General features: G+C 46.5%; 1 protein-coding gene across 3 annotated transcripts in view; it reads left to right on the forward strand.

Annotated features, from left to right (window-relative positions):
• CHRM2 (cholinergic receptor muscarinic 2) overlaps window positions 1-9,156 on the forward strand; it is a 418,009-nt gene that overhangs the window by 19,907 nt on the left and 388,946 nt on the right. For 2 of the 3 annotated variants that reach the window (XR_014516302.1, XM_083462059.1), the window contains exons 1-2: window positions 4,313-4,490; window positions 5,395-5,553. The gene's annotated coding sequence lies outside the window, so the exon portion shown is untranslated. Of the gene's footprint in view, window positions 1-4,312; window positions 4,491-5,394; window positions 5,554-9,156 lie in introns of those variants that run through there. The other variant, XM_083462060.1, reaches the window with a different exon arrangement.

Genomic DNA, 9,156 nt, shown 5'->3' on the forward strand with positions numbered 1-9,156 from the left:
AGAGCACGCCAGGCACTCCTGTCTTCCACTGCCTCCCACAGTTTGGTCAAACTCATGTTGGTAGCTTCGAGAACACTGTCCACCCATCTCGTCCTCTGTTGTCCCCTTCTCATTGTGCCCTCAACCTTTCCCAGCATCAGGGTCTTTTCCAGGGAGTCTTCTAGGTAAAGTGAACCAGCTGCCTCAAGCATTGAATGCTGAGAGACAGAGACAATAGCAGCCTCTCTCTCCACACACACATGGATAAGATCAGGCAACATAATTCCCCATGGGTAAATATAACAAATTGAGATGGAAGGATCTTTGAGTTTGAGTTCTCCTAGTTTCTAATTTATTTTTTCAATCTTAAACTCAGTTCTCCACAATTCTACAACAATTTGTGATTTATTTTTAATCTTTATGAAAATTCTTCATTGTTTTAGTGCAAATTTCTCCCAACAAACACATTTTTGTATGCAGTTTTGACACACATTTTGCAAGCAGTGGTATATTTTGTATGCTATTTCCTCTAATATATTTATTTTATGCCCGTTTTTACCTCATATATTATTATTATTTTTAGAACATTAGTTGGAGAATTGCATCATAAAATTCAGATAACTGCAAATTTTGAAGGATGGCAGTGTTGTAGTTTTCATATTATTTCAGAAAGTATGGATATGATAGACTTAGCTTTAAATATGAAGTGAATTTCTCCCCCAACCCTAGTAACAAAGAGGGGGCCAAAGTATTACAATCCCATGGAACGTACTGTCATCTAAGAAAATATTTATCTCTGGCTTCACCTAAATTATTTGAGATTATGGAGGGGGAAGGATATCTTCAGCCCTATGAGAAGAACAAGCATAGTAATGTGGATTGTGTTTCTTCTACTTAATGATCTTACTTAAAATGCTGCTTCAAAACTAATTCTGTGCATGTTCAGGGCAGAGGAACCAGCAAAAATTATTTGGTCGATGACCTGTGGCTCTGGGTACCCGCAAACAATGCATGATATTTGATTGTTGGACATCACCAGCTACGATTCAAAGAAATGTTAACTCTGTACATATTCCTTGGAATTTAATTAATCATTGTTCAGAATCTCCACATTGTGCCATCCTGCAGCAACAAAATTCAAAGGATTCTGTATGTGAATAGATTTCCTGATTAAAAGAAACAAAAGAGAATTACAAAGGGGCAGACCATCAGATTCATTTGTGTGTTGAAATGTGATGGTTATATATCATGTGCAAAGAGGTGTTAAATTGCTTGGAACTGGAAAGTCCAACGCTTTCATTTCCCCAAAGCAGATTTACGCCTATAGTCTACCATGATTTTCTGGCAAAGTTTGCCAATTTGATCAATTAAATAAAGACATGGCATTTGCCCACTATGTAAATATTCTAAGTTCAATATTCAAGGTTAAATCTCATTATCAGAACCATCATAGGTTATGCGAGGGTAGTTAAAACAAACTTTCCTATTTTCCTAGACAGAAAAATACGGTATATTGGCTCAGAGGCTTCTAGCATTAACATATGGACAAATATACAGAGTCTCTTTCCAAGTGTTTCTGGAGCTTGTGTTTTGACCTGCAGTACTTTGGCCTCTCTAAGTTGCTGAACTCACAGTGCTTAGTTCTATACCTCCCTCCCGCATTTAATTCTTCACTCCCCCCTCCATCTTCATCCCAGGGGGAAGATTTGTTCTGAACCAATCCTTACTCAGTTCCTATCAGCTCCCTCTTCCCCCCTGTAATCAGTTTAAAAGCTTCTCTGACACTTAAAAGATAAAATAATAATTTTAAGCACCAGCAGTCTGGTTCCATCACAGTTCAACTAGAGCCTCTACAGGTCCAGCTTGTTCCCAAATGTTCTTTGGTGCCAGCAAATCCAAATCCCTCCTGACACTGTCTTCTCATCCACCCACTAAGACCTCAAAGCTGCACTGTTTAGCTGGCCTTGTAGGTGGAACTGGTAGCATATCAGAGAAAGCTACCTTGGAAGCCCTGGCTTTAAGCACCCTATGCAGCAACCTACATTTTGCTTCCAGGACATCACAACTATATTTCCCCATAATGTTGATGCCAACATGCATCATGACCACCGAGTCCTCCACTATCAGGCACAATGGACGACACAACATCCATAACTTTTGCACCAGATAGGCAATTCACTCTGCAGTCTGCATGGCCATCACACACCCATCTATGTTCCTACTGATCAAATCTCCTGCCACCAGGATTCCTTCACACGCTGGAGAAGAATCCTCAGCACAAGATGATGGCTGCTCATCCCTCATGGAATGAGTCCCTTCTAAGGAACCATTTCCCTCTACCTCAGAGTGACACCCTCCTTCTCTGAGTCTCCTCTTCTCCCTGACAACAGGGAAGCCATCACTGTAGAGGTGGGACACTGCTATGTCTCTGAAGGTCTCACCCACCAACCTCTTTGCCTCTCTCAGCTTCTACAGGTCTGCCCTCTGGCCCCCAGGGAACACATTTGTTCCTGTAGAGTCTTTGCGCTGAGGACAGACCTACAACTTCTGTCCAACATGCAGATAGTCACAGATGTGACGTATACTGCTGGCTTTCTACTTGCATAACTGTTGTGTGGGTTTTTTGTAGCTTATTGAATAACTTAGGTTTGGTTTAGGTCAAGGAACGAAGGGTTGCAATAGTGTGCCTTGGCCTCTTACGCTGCTGCTGCTGCTGCTGCACTAGCTTGGTATTTAACTCACCCGGATACTTTGTAGGGTAGGACAGAGACACTTTGGGCTCCCTGTAGCTGAAGGAGTTGAGGAAGGTACCAACCAGAGCATTTGTGTGAAAGGTACAGTAAGAATGTTTGTTGTGCACAGGGTTGCATCTATCTATCATCTATCTATCTATCTATCTATCTATCATCATCATCTATCTTTCTGAACGGCATAGGTGGCTGGGACACAATTCAAGCTCTCCTTTAATCCTCAAATGGTTTGGGACTCAAATACCTGATGGGCAAAGCAGCCTGCCCATGCCTTAAGGTCCCCAGAGGGGGCCTTTTCCAAGTTTCCATCCTCTAAGGCAGACTTCCCCAACCACACTGGCAGAGGCTGATGGGAGCTGAAGCCCCCCCAAGTCAGTAGAAGACCAGGCTGCAGAAGGTTTAATCTCCTGGAGCAAGCCTTCTCTGTAGCACTATTTGGGTTGTGGAATGAGCTATACCCACCTCACCACCCCAAATGACACTGTAGTCTTTTTGGCACCAGGTTTCTTTGCCAGGATACTTTTTTTTAGAGTTTTGGTGGTGAATTCTGAACCTCATCTGCTTGTTGTTTTCCTCTGCCTCGGTTTCTGTTTCTGTTTCTGCTGCATAAGTGTTTTATTTCTAACACCCCATCCTTGTATCTGCATGCATGCATGAAGGGCCAGTGTATAAATATTTTTAAAGAAATGAATAAGAACTCTGCACATGCCCAGAATGTAAGAACATAAGAAGAGCCCTGCTGGATCAGGCCCAAGGCCCATCTGGTCCGGCATCCTGTTCTCACTGATGCCTATGGGAAGCCCTCAAGGAGGACTTGAGTGAAACTGCCCCCCTCCATTCATTTCTCCAATCCTCTGTTTAAGCCACCCAAGTCCGTGGCCATCACTGCTCCTGCGGGAGTGAGTTCCATAGTTTAACTACCTTAGGGTGAATAATTCCTTTTCCCTGCTCTGAATCTCCCCACATTCAGCTACACGGGATGTCCAGGCAGTGGCGTAGTGTGGGTTGTCAGCACCCGGGGCAAGGCAAGTAATTTGCGCCCCCTAACCCGTGGATTTGCGCCCCCTAACCCTAACCCCCAGATGTTGAGCCCGGTGCGGCCGGCCCCCCGCACCCTCCACGCTACTCCACTGTGTCCAGGAGATCTGGCGTTCTGAGAGAGGGAGAAAAACTTCTCTCTATCCACTTTCTCCCCAAACTGTACAAAATTTCATACACCTCTATCATGCACCCCTTGAAGCCAAGGTGTCGGGAAATCTGGAGAAGGAGCACTTTCTTGGGGAGGCGGTGAACAGGTCCAAAGAAACAAAGAGAAACAAAATGGATCTCTGATTTGAAAATCTGAGATTTTTCCCCACCCGCCCGCGCGCGCTTCCCCTGTTTTTATTTGGGTGTTTAAATGGGGGTGGTGGTGCGGCTGGAAAGCCAAGCTACCCCCCCCCCTCTTCCCTTCCGAAGTGGCGCCGAATCAGCGAGCAGCGCCACTGCCATTGGAGGAGCCGCGTCTAATCCCGTCCGCGGGAGAGAAAAGCGCCCCGCACGCCAGCGCCTGCCGGCTGCTTGCTCGCTCCCCGTCTCCGTCCCCTTCCCCTTCGCACTCCGCCTCCGAGCGTCGCGACTGGCGCGCAGTCGAAAACAGCCAAGCCCGGGCGAAGCTGGCCAGCCGGCAGCCGCCGCTCCGGAGCTCCGCCCGCAACTCCCATGCCGAGGAGGCGAGATCCTCGACGGGGTCACCGCCTGGGCGCTCGCTCTCCTGCCAAGGTGGAAGCGCGTCTCCTGCTCGTGGGGAACTTTGGGGGAAGGGAAGGGGAGGAATCCGGGAGACAAGCATCATTATAGCCATTTATTATTTATTTATCATTTGTCATCATCATCATCATCATCATTATTTCTGCATAAGGGACTCCTGCTATTTGGGTTGATCATGCCTGATTTTTCTAAGTCTCTCCTAGCTCGGGGTGGTGGTGGTGTTTATGTGGCTTGTGTGCCTTTGGAAAGCGGTTTCAATTCGGAGTGGGGCTGCAACGAGCGGCGCCAATTCGAGAGCGGGGTGCGTGGGTAGCTGCTGCCCCGCGGCCGACGGGGTTTTTTTTGGCTGATGGCAAGGCGAGATGCCTCGGGTTTGAGGAAGACAGGACCTCGGGTGGATTGCCTTGGCGCGCGCGCACAGCGCGATCCACAAGCCTGGTGTAAAGGAGAGGGCTTCTCTTGGAATCGATCGGGACTGGGAGCAGAGTCTTCGGGCGAAACTGGCGTGAGCACCGAGCTGTGAGTTCGAGTTCGTGAAGCGGGGTGGGAATCCGAGACCGCTGCTTAAACTAAGACGAGGGATTCGAGGGCGAGTTCTGTATAGATGCTTATTGGAGACAGGCTTCCAGCGTTTGTGGGGGTTTAAATATTGGCTCAGGTAAGCTGAGGATCGAGCGGTGGTTGTTGTCTGTGGCATGATGAGCTAGCGGCTTTCCTCGCTTTCTAGCTGTGCAGCAAGATCCTGTGCACGTACGGCTTACTCTTAGGGAAAGAGCCACTGAGTTCATTTAGGTTTACTCACGCAAGCCGGCATGCCTAGGACTGCAGCCAGCGCTCGTCTCTCTCCACCTCCTCTACAGCCCCAACTAATGTGTTTTTCATCCTCCTCCTCCCCCCCACCCTCCTTTTTGGAAAGATATGGAAGAACAAGATACCGAGGCTACCGCTGGATTCTGACTCTTCCGCCGTCGCCTTCCTTCACCATCTCGCTCCCAGCTTTCTGTGGACTTCCCGATTTGCTGAAAATCTGCAACAGTGTGGAAAAGGAATGAAACTTCTTGAAACTGGATTACAGGTAGGAGGAGATTCCCCCCTGATAAAAAGTTCTTGCGATTTATCTACTGTTTATCTTGCATTTATCTCCTAAACCCTTTGCTCCCCACCCAGTTCCTGTTTCCAAATTCATGAGGACTGCAGGCTTGACTTTAGAAATTTTTCCAGGTTCAATCGTCTGGTGAAACAGGGCTATTTCTACATGAAACAAGAGCAAATCTCCTCAAAATAATGCATTCCTACTCCAGGTAGGCTGGAGTAGCTCCAAAATAGGTAGGGTGGCGGTAAATAGTTGTAGCATTTTAAAGACCAGCAGATTTATTATGGTATAAGCTTTGCGGACTAGAGTTTGCGTCATCTCCGCCAAGTTCTTTTGGCTTGTGGGACTAACGTTGCAATCCTGTATCTACTTACTCGGGAGTCAGTGTCAGTTAACTCAAGGGGTTTGCTCCGTTGAGTCCTGTCACACAGACGCAGGCAGGAAGGCCAAGGAATATGCTTTGCTTATTTTATTTCAAAAAATGGATTGCTGAAAGAGCAAAGTTTGGGATCAGGGCGGTCTGAAAAAAAGGAGGGGTGATCCCTTATCAGGAAGATTACAGGACTGGAGATGGGGGGAACGGGATGATGGAATGGGGACAGTGCAGCCTGGCTGGTATTAAACACTTTTCAACTTCCTTGATCCCATTGCTAAGACTGTTCAGCCAGAACCAATTTGAGAATATTTGGAAGTAAGTGCTGGAGTTTGCTTCCTACTAGCAAATTTAGTTCGTGCATTTTAGGACCACTGCATTAAAAGCACTTCATGTCAGAAAAATTGTACTCATTGAGTTCTAGATGAGCACAATTGAGGATGTAGTCCTATACATCCTTATATGAGACTAAGCCTCACCAAAGTCAGCTTCACTTGCTTCTGAGTAGACCTATTTAGGATTGTAGTATTTGTAGGAAAGGTCCATGCTAGAGTACATATTTTGCATGCAGAAGATCCCGGGTCCAGTTCTTAGTACCATCAGTTACAGAAGGGCTGGGAAAGGCCTCAGTCCCAGTTCCCGAACAGCCACCTCCAGTTCAAATAGACAGCACAAGGGTAGGTGAACCAATGGTTAGAGTCACTCTAAGGCAGTTTCAGATGTTCCCAGTAGGAAAATCAGGTGCAGAATTCAGTGGAGTGGAGGAAGAGTAGCCAACCACAGGAGATTGTGCTGTCACTGCATTTTCAGAAAAATATAATTTGTGTAGTAGTGGGTTTCCCCCTTTCCCACCTTTGATCACTTTTTAAGCAAGCCAATTTTCCGCCTGGGTTGAATTTGCCCATGTAAGTAGTCTTGCTTGTGAAAGAAATAGGTAGAAGCCTAGGTTGAAGGGACCTCAGAGGTCATCTACCCCAACCCCTGCTCAATGCAGGATCTGCAATGCAGGGTGTTACTACAGCATCCTTGACAGATGACCACCCAGCCTTTGCTTAGATAAGCAAAGGAGAGACCCACCACCTTTTAAGGCAGCTTTAGCGCTTCCTAATATTTAGCAGAAAGATTGTACTGGATGAGATTCACATGCCGCTAATGGAGTTTAAGAGAAGATACCTCTCTGCAGGGGGGTGGGGGGTGACAGTCAATAGGACCAGAGATGTATCAGTGGAAGGAAGGAAGGGACAAAGTCTCTGGACCACTCTACAGGCTACAACCAAAAGCTCCTCTTGTATGAATGACATTTATGTATGCCAAATATACTTCTAAAGGGTGGATTGGCAAAGGCTTAGAGAAGGACAGCATCATAGTGGTAAATTCTGAAGTGTAGCAATCCTCGTGACTGAGCTCCTGCACCCATGTCCCTTCTAAGATATTAGGACAAAAACAAACTTTTGCCTAAATGCTGACATGATGATTTCAGTGCTAAGGCAGCTTTATTTATTCTTCCCCTGCTCCCACTTTGCTAAACATTCAGCCCGACGAAGAGTTGCGAGAAGCTCAAAAGGTTGCTTACTATTTTGTGACGCTTTTAGTTGGTCCTCATAAAGAGATCTTGGAATCTTTCAAAGCAACAGTGGTGGTTTAAACATGTAGCCATGCATGCTAGCATAATCTACGTTTCCCTCTGTTTGGTGCATTTCACTTGGGGGTGGGGGACGACTTCATTTGGCAGGGGGTTAGCGATTAACACCCCAAGAGACTTCGTCATTGTCTCTGCTCTTAAATAAGTGGTGGCGCTTTGCCCCTGCCTGTCCGTAATCTACTGCACCACTGTGTGGTTTGGCAGGGGGAGCTTCTCAGGTTCTAAGAACAGGTATCTGGGAAAATTGCAGGCGGGAGACTGGAAAGAGATGGAATTCTGTGTCTAGAGGAAACTTGACTCCTTTCTCCCATCCTACCTCATATGCCTTTGTAATGCTCACTCCGTAGGATACTGCCCAGCATCCACTAAGACTGCTGGAACACCTAGCACAATATTATCTACACTGGCTGGCAGTGGTTTCCCAGGGGTCTTTCCCCAGACCTTTCTGGAGCTGCCAGGGTTTGGACCAGGGACCTTCTGCATGCAAAACTGATGTTCTGATACTGGGCTATGGCCCTTACCCACCCCAATATACAGTAGATCACCCGCCAGGGCTTCCTCAAGCATATGGTGCATGGGTATTGCTCCGTTCAGGTGAACAGCACTAGCTTGCAAGCATCCCACTTGCATACCAATTTGAAAGGCGCTTGCTCTGGGATAATAGGCTTGAGGACTGTAATCATGTGCTTCCTCTTATGATGCACCATCAGCACAGAGCTGAGGAGAGGGGACAAAGGACTAGAGTGCCTTCCAGAGCAAGAAGGCATAGGCCAGGTCTCCCTCCTTGTGTTTGATTTCAGATTTAATTCAGCCAAGGAAATTATTTCTATTTCTTTTTTGGTTCCTTGCCAGTGAAGCATTGGTTAATGTTGAGCAGCTATGTCATTTGCAGGTTTCTCCCATATTTCCTTAAGAGTGATTTCTTAGAGAGAGTCTTCTTGCCTAGAGTACATTTCCTCTGCCCCAGTGTGCATGCAGTTTTGAAGGCATGTATCGTTTAAATGTGGTGGATGAAAATCCTTTAATCCTTTAATCCAGGCCCATTCTGAGATCATGGGTGATCCAGTCCATTTCTCCTGATGCAAAGAGTTTTGTTTTTAAAAATTATCTTTGGTGAAATTTTGGGATGTTGATGGTAAATGGCAAATGTTCCAACCAGGAATGTACTGTTCTGCTTGTCCACTCATCAGTAGCAGTACAGAGCTCACAGAAAGCTCACTCCTGGTTTTCCACATCACAAGATTCCTTAATCTCATCAGCCTAGAATAGGGGTGTGTGTGTGTGTGTGTTGTTGCTGTTGTTGTTGCATATCTACTGCAAACTAATCTTAGGTCTACCAATAGATCCCAATCTATCATCCTTGAAGCTCTCACTGCAAACCACTCAGAGATCTCCCAGTAGATCTCCTACTACCCCCCTTGCAGATCTACTGCTGACCATTTGAAGACCTACCAATAGGTCCCAGTTTCTACCATTTGGCCACTCCCACACTTAGGGAATTCTGCTTTGGGGCAGTGTGGCCGTCACCGGTTAGTATTTCATCCCCTGTCCCCTTCGTGTTAGAGAAATC

This window comes from Podarcis liolepis, assembly GCF_965112155.1.
Source record: "Podarcis liolepis genome assembly, chromosome: 10".
NCBI lineage: Eukaryota > Metazoa > Chordata > Lepidosauria > Squamata > Lacertidae > Podarcis > Podarcis liolepis.